Source organism: Cyphomyrmex costatus, unplaced genomic scaffold (assembly GCF_001594065.2).
Source record: "Cyphomyrmex costatus isolate MS0001 unplaced genomic scaffold, Ccosl1.0 scaffold524, whole genome shotgun sequence".
Lineage (NCBI taxonomy): Eukaryota > Metazoa > Arthropoda > Insecta > Hymenoptera > Formicidae > Cyphomyrmex > Cyphomyrmex costatus.
Window position 1 is genome coordinate 20,359 of NW_017279473.1, and position 11,371 is coordinate 31,729.

An 11,371-nucleotide genomic window follows, 5' to 3' on the forward strand; every position below is an offset into this window, starting at 1 on the left:
TGGTTTTTTAAATATCTCGATACGATGATTCTTGACGAGTTTTATCTTGAATTTGCCTGTAGTTTTTTAACAAAATTGGAGTTACTTAATATCAGGAAAAAGGGTCATTTTACTTCAACTTTGAATAACTCGATAAAAAAAATCGTACAGAGCTCAATAAAAAAATTAAAGGTAAAGGTTCACGCTTTCGAATGCTGTAAACCGAATTTTTATACGATTTTTAATTTACGTCATGGAACTTCTCAAAGTTAATAAAAATTTTTGAGATTTGACGCACTTTTATTTGTACCCGCATAACTTCATAAAGAATTAATAAGGAGAAACAGGGCTACGAGCCAATAAATTCGTTAAATTCTTTAATTTATTCTAATATATTGCAAAGAAAATCACCTAATTTTGACGTTTCGTCCCGGCTTCCACTACTGGACTCATCAGTAAGGCATTGTAGTGGAAGCCTACCTTATACGCCTGTAAGAGTTATTCAATCAAGATTCTATATAAAGAGATATTCGCGCATATCTCTTTATTTACATATCAAAGCACTTGCGAGAATTTGCGAATATCGATAGACCTCTAATGGCGGGTCGACGTAGTAATATTCTTTGCAATATTTATCCGTAGTAATATATGTATTGCCCCCACCCTCCCAACTTGCGCGCCGAACAATCGTCGGTCTTGAAACGCAACCCTATCTGAAAAATTCCCCCCCAAAAGTAAAGAATATTAATCAAATCAAAACATCAAAATACCATTTTTGAAAGTAAAGATTTTCAAGTAAAAAATAGAGCCTATCCAAGCGTCGTAGAGCAAAGGGGCTGAGGAGCCCAGTATCTCAATTGGAATAACCTGTCATTCTCTGCCTGTGACATCCATAACAGCGCTATACTAATCTTTTTCGTAAATTCTTATTTCTTATTATAGAAAATATGAATATTGACATGTTTCCAATTTCAATACAATTGTATGTAACAATGAATATTCATTGTTTAATTATGTATTGACTCAATAAAGCGTAATATGTTCAGTGATATTTTTGGCGGTTGTTTACGTTCTATCTTGCTCTATCGAGACGGCGGAGGGGTGGAAGCATTTAGACTCACGAACCGAATTGGACAGGTGTATATACAGGGTGTCACTAACCGATTAAATCACTTATCAAAAGCAGATAGAGTAGACCGAACTTGTGAGTCGAAACATCTTATATCATTTTGCAGTTTACGCAATATTTAACGAGATATTAGACCTTAAAAATAACCGAATAAACTATTACCAAGCGTGTATGCCCCTCAATCGCTCTCTACGCGCGCAGGTCGCAAGCCTGGCCAGAGACGCGCCGTCCGAGTTTAGAGGCTCGCGACGGTGTGCGCAGCGCGGGACGCTTCCCACTCCCCATGCTAAGCTAACGATGGCGGATATTCGGCATAGTAGGCTAGACGAACGCATTTATTCGACTATATAATATTTGAGTTCCGAAGAACCGCTCGACCGAGACGGACGCGTCTCGGTTCGGGTGTTTACTACTTTATATTTTTGAAAGTGTATCCCAAGGATGGGTGTCCGCGGATGGGCTCGTCTCGATTGTTCGGCGTTTCGTCGACTAGGACTCCTGACGCGCGTTATTGCGGTGTGACGACGCCGTGGACGCAGGCGCCCGGTGACCGTTCGAGCAACGCCATTTTCGCAGGCATCGCATCACCCGTTACTGTTACTACTACAGACGAAATCTGTATTGACGTGATCTGACCGTATTGTCTCCGCTCACTTTAGGGAGGCAGGAGCCATTAATTAAGAAGAAGAAGAAGAAGAAGGCTATATAATATTTAAGGTTTAATATCTCGTTAAATATTGCGTAAACTGCAAAATGGTATAAGACTTTTCAGCTCAGTTCGGTCTACTCTACCTGCTTTTGATAGGTGATTTAATCGGTTAATGACACCCTGTATATACATATATACAGCCTTGGCCAAAAGTATTAGGCACCTTTTATTTTTTCATTTATCTGAATTTTCTTTTATCTGTATGATTCTTTATCGGTTACTGACATTATATATAAATTTAAAAACTTCTTAAAACAAAGAATAATTCACATCAAGTGCTATAGATCAACTTTTTAGCTAAAACATTTAATAATGGTTAACTTAAATTTGATACGAGTCTAACTTCAAGCAATTGTAACAGTAGCATACTGCTATTTTTTAGCTGTATTATAATATTCGGAGTGTTTTCTGTTGAAAATGTTTAAAAAAAACGTGAACTAGGTACGTATCAACGGAGTTTATAATATTTTTAAGCTCCCAAAGAAAAACAGAAATTGCGAAAATTGTAAAATGGTCGCGTTACTCTGTGCAAACAACTGTAAAATGTTTTGCACTGGCACAATTCAGAACAAATCACGATTAGGCAGAAAGAAGGCAACTAACAAATGCGAGGATAGAATTTTGATACAAGATTCGTTAAAAAGTAGAAAAAAAACTCTTCTGAGCTGTAGGCCTATTATGTAACTTTTTAACGACAATTTTACTAGCTAGGGATGTCGTTGCGCAGATATTTTACATGATATAAAACCTGCGCATCGACAGTATAACGATACCGAATTGACGTTACAAGTTACAGAATAGGCCCACTGGCTGCTGATTTTGCCAAGCAAGATATAAGTTCAATATCTGCTCGAACGGTCAGAAGAAGACTCAATAAAGCAGGTCTAAAAAGCTGCTCCCCATGGGGCATATTTTTCGTAAACGGAAATTTTTCGTACTTTGTTGATCGCTAGCGATCACAAGCAATTAGGTTAAGAATAACTTGAAACTTATGGGTAAAAGATGAAAAAGAAGGTTAAGAGTACTGAAAAAGTAGAGAATATCATCTTTAAGTATTGTAATTATATGTTTGCTAATTATTATTACTAGTTTTATTATTCTTGAGCCATAATATATTAAATATTTTTTATTTGATTTTTGAAGAAAAAGGTGAAAGCGATAACAGCACGATTACTTCTTATGAAAAATATAATAAAGTGGCAAAGTACTCCACAGTTATCTTAATAATAATATTGAATGTTTTTTCTTTGGATATTTGTTATATTGTAAATATAATGTTAGATTAGAAATGTATGCAAGGTCATCACCATAATCTAATATAAAATATAACTTAGCAAACATATAATTACAATACTTACAGATGACATTCTCTACTTTTTCAGTACTCTTAACCTTCTTCTTCTTCCTCCACCCGTAGGTTTCAGATTTCATTACTCTTAACCTAATTGCTAGTGATCGCCAGCGACCGACAGAGTACGAAAAATTTCCGTTTCCGAAAAATATGCCCCATAGGGAGCCAGACTACTTAAAATCGGAACGGAACGATGCTGATTGGTTGCCCCTATCACTTCACTTTTCCGATTCCGTGTTCCGATTCCGTTTTCCGTGCCCGTGGGATGATACCCTTATACCAAAGAGGATTGGGCAAAAGTTGTTATGTGGTCCAACGAGTCCAATTTTGAACAATAAAAGGGTAAAACAAACGGTAATTCGAGAGTTACCGACAATTCTAAATAAAAAGTTTTCACATTTAATAAATTAAAAAATATATAATTAATAAAAATTCAATATGTATACATAGCTCGGTTTTGCGCATTACATGTTTCGGCTCTTGGATTGAGCTTTCTTCAGATGCATCGACGAAAAAAATTCATTGTATTGTAGACGGTAAAATTATGATATATTACTATGTGTTGCGATGTCGAAATGAATGACCCTTTGTAGAATCAAATTCGCTGATAGAAGATTGATAAATCGAATGTTGACCGAATCGATAATCTAATTTGATATAACGTTGAGTTATGATTAAAAATGATAAAAGTGCATAAAAAGGGAGGCCAGCGCTATGACCTTAACCTTGACATATGTTGTCAAGGTCATGATCCTGAGTGACCTCCAACAAGTTTTAGCCGTCGCTCGTCCTTCGTTAAAAAGTTAACAATCATAGTTTTAAATTAACAATCATAGTTTTAAAATAAACGTTTTATTTCTGCTATACATGTATAATATCAAGTATTATTCTACATCTTTCCCTGTTCAGAAACGTTAAACTTTCCACGCGAAGTGTGTTACTTTAACCCTCCTCCCCTCCTGCCAAGCGGTACACGACTTCCATAATTGTACTGTTGCTATGACTGTACTGTTGGGGAAGACTTACCTATGTGAACCTGGCACCCGACTTCAAGAAAAACAATTTTTTTTTTCATTGGATAGAGCTAGGTTTGTACCCGATTGTACCACCGTTCTTTTCGTTTGTACCTCAAGGGGTTAAGAGAAAAAAAATTTTTTTAAAAGTTAGCACCCCACATTGAGATATTGAAATTTTCCAAACGCCATTAGATTCAGAATCGTTTGTACCCGTTTGTACCGCAGTTTGTTTCGTTTGTACCCTCAAGGGGGCGGTTATACCGAATTTTCAAAATAGGGGTGAGTGTAACTTTGCCAGTTTCGAAGATATCTTAAATCTGTAAACGGGTGCTGTTTCTGCATCGCTTGTAGATGTTTGTATTACCGTCGGTTTCGTTTGTACCCTCAAGGGGATGATTGTACCGAATTTTCAAAATAGGAGTAAGAGCTAATTCCGCCAATATTGAAGATATCTTCAATCTGTAAACGGGTGTTGTTTCTGCATCGCTTGTAGACGTTTGTACCACCGTCGGTTTCGTTTGTACCCTCAAGGGCTACGCCGCCCCGAGCGAAAAAAAAGATAAATGTTAAGAAGACCCCGTCCACCTCAAATTTTGATAAAAATATACTCAATCGATGCGTTTTTGCACCAAACGAAAGAATCTGGCAAAAAAGTGTCGCTCTGTCTCGCGAACCGAGATATTAAACGTTAAAACTGACGAATAATCAGGTTAGGAAATCTGTCACAGCCACACATACACACACACGGGGGGGTGCAAGGAGGTGGCCTTCAGCCCCCCCTCCCGCACCCACCCTCGGCAGAGGTCTCCCCCAACAATATAATCATAGAAGTCGTGTGCCCCTTTGCGGGGGGTGGAAGAGATGAGAATTATTTCGCGAGAAAAGTTTAACGTTTCTGAACAGGGAAAGGTGTAGAATAGTACTTAAGGGGATCCTAAAGCCACGGCCGAACTTGATCGAGGTCGATAATACAGTTTTGGTGATCCTGCTAAAAAATCTATTTTATTTTATCACAATGCTCTTCTGTTGGAATACTCAGTTGAATCACAGTTCTAATAAAGTTTTATGTTTAAGAACATTCGCACAAGATTTACATGGTAGCAAAAATGCTTTTTCAGTTGTTAGTGTTACTCTATAGAGTTACTCTTGTTTACAACTGCAAATCATTTTTAAATCGATGTGCCGAAAGTATTGCATACCAGTATTTTTGCTATCGTGTAAATTTTGTGCAAATGTTGTTAAACATAAAACTTCATTAAAACTGAATATTGTTTATTAAAGCTATAACTCAACTGAGTATTTATTGTCGAGCAGAAAAGCATAGTGTGAACATTTACAGATACCACGACAGGGCTTTGCCACAAATTTTTCATTCTAAAATTCGCTGATAATTCCCTGATTTCCAGACATAATTTTATTATCTTCCCTGACTTTCAATAATACATATTTTGAAATATTTTTTGTATTTTCATCCTGATTTGAAAATTGTTAAATATTTTGTTGATCGAACAATTTAACGTAACAGTGTAATTAAATTACTATTAATGTTGCATTGCATTTCATTGTTAAGTTAGTAGTATTTTTTATGTAGTAGTATTTTTTGCATAGTACTATTCTTTTATGTATGAACATAATTCTTTCCCTCTCCCTCTTTTTCTTTTTACTACTATACTTAAAATATAAGGAACATAAATCAATGAATACAGTTTCTTTTTTGTCAAAAATACGTCCTGTTTATTAAAATATCAATCTGCTTATAAAGGTTAACATATTTGAAAGAAAAATCACAAAAATATAAAATAACATTTATTTTACTCACTTGTTCATAAGTGACATAGAACTTTCTTATATAAAACTGAAATTTTTGTAAACAAAGATTTTTTTCCAGCAATCTTTGCATTTTCTTGTTCTTTCTTAGAGCGCTGCTTTTCCAATGCTTTACCATACATATCCTTCGCATTTCAGTAAGATAAAATCAATTTAAGATGGATGACCATTTAAGAGCATCATAAAAAAATTAATTTTCGAATTTAGAGAAAAACTTTTTTCTCACGATTTTATTCTAAAATTGATGCTAATTAGTAATACGTATTTTAATAATCTAACAGTAATTAGTAATACGTACTTTAACAATCTAATAGTAATAGTAAAACTGACCGGTACGATCCTACTTAAGTTTCTACAAGAGTATACAGTTTGTCTAGTAAGAGCGCGGCAGGCCTATCTCAAAGAAAAATAGCTTATTAGCCTTAAATTTATATTGATTGTATTCAGTAGAATTATAACCAAAATGCAATTATATTAATAAAGTCACCAGCTGCGTCTATAATAGACTGACACCTCCGAGGCATACTTTCCACTACAGTTTGCCTAGTAAGAGCGTAGCAAGGCTTACCCACAGTCAAGTAAAAATATATTCTGAATCTTTGTTTTCACCGATAGGTATGACCTTTGTGCTGCATGCATTATAAGCAAAATACCTGTTGTTGCTTGCATTGTTAGAATAAACGATTTTCAAAATTTCTGCCTACGCATCTCGTTTCGAAGCAGGCTTTATCTCTTGACTGACAACTGAATGCTGAGAAAATATTAAAAATATACCAAAAAGCTTTGATTCCGTCTGCCCAACGCTGGTTTATCAGTAACGATACAGATTAGTTACTCCAGGAGGGTAATGATACCGAAGCCGGCTCTGCACGTCCTGGAAAGAGGGAAATGACATCGAGACACTTCACTGGCTTTCACCCGATGCGAATCTCATTGAAAATGTGTGGTCACTCATCAAGAGGAAGCGTCGTGGAAGACCGACATCAACTTCGAAGCGCTTAATAAACAAAATACGACGAATCTGGAGGTCTTTGCCACGTGAATATGCGATTTCTTTAGTGGAAAGTATGTCTCAGAGGTGCCAGTCTATTATAGACGCAGTTGATGACTGAACTCCTTATTAATATAATTACATTTTGGCCATAATCCTACTGAATACAATCAATATAAAGGACCCCGCACTAAACAAATGGAAAATGGGTTTCAGTGGATTTGGCTAAAATTTGAATATGATGTAGTTAATGTGGTCCTGGACGAAAGTATGAATGGGCCCAAAGCTCAATAATGGCCAGTTTCCGAGTTATTCAACTCTAAAGTTAAATAAATCTGTATTTTCGGCCCACTATTTTTAAATTACACAGTCACATAAAATTAAGAAAGTGGCATGTGCCAAAGACTAGACCTATGTTTTCTTAGGTATTTTGACGTGCTGAATCCAAATCAGGGATCAAAATTGACCGCCACTATGTCAATTTTTTTTAAATCGTGAAAAACCACCCTTGAAAATGGAAAATTCCATTGTAACTGCATTCAGCGTTAGGTATAAGTGTGGGAACCGACTGAAAATGACTGCAACATCCAACTTATATGTATTTTGGCGTGCTGGATCCAAATCCCCGGTCAGAATTGACCATCACCACACCATTTTATTTTAAATTGCTAAAAATCACCACCTTTGACAATGGCTGTACGTGTGATGAGCATTTAGATATAAATATGGTATAATAATTACTATTACCTCCGGTATTTTGAGGCGATAATACAATCTATTGCATTATAAGCAGGCATCCTCCGGTACAACGCCAGAGACTTATTATTGGTACGCACGCATAACACGCATAACAGTATTGCAATCGCCTCTCAACGCATCAATAACTCATAAACCAATTATCAAATATCATTTACACATCTACTCTTAGGAGCTCTAATTTAAAGTAAACGCTACCTTACTTTACTTGCGAGAAAGGAACTCCACAATTCTGACCGCGGATTTGAATTCAGCGCATTAAAATACATATCAGTTGGATATTGCAGTCATTTTCAGTCGGTCTCCACACTTATACCTAACGCTGAATGCATTTACAGTGGAATTTTCCATTTTCAAGGGTGGTTTTTCACGATTTAAAAAAAATTGACATAGTGGCGGTCAATTTTGATCCCTGATTTGGATTCAGCACGTCAAAATACCTAAGAAAACATAGGTCTAGTCTTTGGCACATGCCACTTTCTTAATTTTATGTGACTGTGTAATATAAAAATAGTGGGCCGAAAATACAGATTTATTTAACTTTAGAGTTGAATAACTCGGAAACTGGCCATTATTGAGCTTTGGGCCCATTCATACTTTTGTCCAGGACCACATTAACTACATCATATTCAAATTTTAGCCAAATCCACTGAAACCCATTTTCCATTTGTTTATTGCGGGGTCCTTTAAGGCTAATAAACCATTTTTCTTTGAGATAGGCCTGCCACGCTCTTACTAGACAGACTGTATATAGTGTTACTATTACAATAAATAAAAATTATCTTTTTACCTATTGTAAGTTTAGTGAGACCATCAGCAGCCTTATGGCCATCGTAAACTTGTGTCTGAGATATTAGAGACCTAGATAATTGATTTTTAACAATACATTCCTTGTTTATTGAAAATCCTCTTTCCACAAATGCTTGATCATGACTCAGAATAAGGACCTTTTTCACAAAAACGTACAAATTCTGGAAATTATCCTGATCCTGAAGCAAGTTTCTCCAGAAATGATCAATTCTTTGATTTTAGCCAATGGCTACGTTCAGCAAACTCAACTTGTTTCCAACATGTTACGATAACCGTTGAGTGAGCGATTACTAATTACTGAATGATTCTATTCTCTTAAGTCATGTAACTTATATCATCTGATCAAGATTGTCATCTATTACTTATTACTTTTGCTTGTTTGATAATACCGAAATTTATAATATCTTATTTTTGTTGTTCTTATAAGGTGTATCGAAGTATGTATATGTACGTATGTAATAACCGCTACAACTTTTTTGTCTAATAACAGTATGCGGCATTTGGACCGCGTGCGGTGAGGTGAGGGGGACAGCGAAAGGCGGAGGCGATTCAAAAATCGGCCGAAAAGTACATAAAATATTATTCTACGTACTCATGTAAATATTACAAATGTCCAAGTAAAATGTTAGTACTATAACTAAATTTATATCTTAATTTTTGAACTTGAGGGACAAGTAATAATATTTAATTAATTTCAGAAGTTTTTCTATATAAAAAAGTATAATTTCTGAATTTTGCTTACTTGAACAAAAATTTATTTCAACATAGTAAATTATTTGTTTTAACTCAACAAATTTCGCAGTTTAAGTAATTATTTATTCTGAACTTAATATTATAATTTCGAAAATTTAGTAATCGGTACTTTTTATTTAAGGATCATACTATAATATAATAGTTTCAAATCTAGAGATTTTTCTGTTAAATGAATATTGTTTAAAAACTAGAGAAGAAAATTACTCGAATCGAGTAGATATAATTACTTAAAGATCAAGTAATTATTTTTATATGATTCAAGTATATTTCCTTCTTCGGTTGAAACAATTTTTATTTATGATTAATTTTCTTTTTTTTTTAACATCTTAAGATCGTTTTGGAAATGTGAATTGACTATAAATATTGATCTATGACTATTGGCTTTTTATTGACTTTTTTTGTTAATCATACACATTCATTGATATTCTTAGCTGCTCTGATAGAGGCCTTATAATTATGCTTACCAGATACAAATATTTTTCTTGGAAACATAAAATGTATTAATAAATATAAAATATTAATAGCTTTTGCATTTTCAAAGTCTAAAGTTATCAACTCATAGATTGTAGATATTTATAAAGTTTTCACTTTCCACTATTTTTGATAAATTTTTGTTTTCACATTGTTTCAGATTTTTAAAGCGAACTGAGTAACACTTTTCAATGTTTTATTGTACTATATGTATATATATAATACTAGCTCAGAAAACATACACATATTGCTACATATAGCTACATATTCCTAAGTAGCTTTTTATAACATTTTATATAATAATTTTTTGAATTTAACAAATTTTTTATACAAATGTTAATAATTTAATAAAACGTGTTAATTGTGACATGCTTCTCTCCTATAATGTTAAAAATTTTTAAAATGAGGAATTTTTTTATTACACTTCCAACAAAAAGTGACCAAAAAAATGACAAATGTGACGTATTTTTAACAATTGTAGCAATTTGTAGGAAAATCGACAATATCAATTAAATTAATCTTTTGAATAAAATTTTTTCTAAATTTTTATTTTTACGTACTTATCTATATCAGGAGACGCGGTAGAGCCTCCGGCCATGTTCAAAAACCGAAAGACACTACAAGTCTCTTATCCCGAGCCACCAAGTTCATTTTTGGGGGGGTGCATAACTACTAAAATATAAAAAATGTTGAAACGAACGTTATATGTCCTGAAAGGCGGCATCACCACGAGTAATGTGACCCAAAAAAATTTTTAATCGGTCAAGCTGTTCTGGAGATACAAGCGGTCGAAAAGTGATGATTTTAATGCAAGTTTCTGTCTTGTATGTATATCCGTATGTTCGTCCGTCCATCCGTCCGAAATATGTAACTATTTAACATCCCTTCTCACCTTTTACTCACACCTCCACCATCTTCGACTCGCCGGATCTCCTCCCCCCGCTCTTCTTCCCCCCCCCCCACCATGCACCGCCGCCATCCTTCTCTTTCGCCGTATTTTACTCTCTTTCGTTATTACAACTTTTTAACATCCTCTTTTACCTTTCACTCACACCTCCACCATCTTTGACCCGCCGGACCTCCTACACCTGCCTCGTCCCCTCCCCCACTACCCACACCCCACCGCCCCTCTCTTTCACAGCATTTCACTATCTTTCGTTATTACAACTTTTTAACATCCTCACTCACTTTTCACTCACACCTCCACCATCATCGACCCGCCGGACATTCTACACCTTCCCCTCCCCCTCCCCCACTACCCACCCCTACCGCCCATCTCTTTCGCCGTATTTCACTATCTTTCGTTATTACAACTTTTTAACATCCTCTCTCACCTTTCACTCGCACCTCCACCATTTTCGACCCACCGGATCTACACCTGCCGCGTCCCCTCCCTCACTACCCACCCCCACCGCCCCTCTCTTTCGCCGTATTTCACTCTCTTTCGTTATTTTTTTATATATATTTGTGATATATTTGTACTCTGAAAAGTAAGTGATATCCGAAAAAAATCATATCATAAAAATGAAAAGTTCAAGCCATGTTCAAAAAAAGATACTCAAAAATTTAAACCATTTTA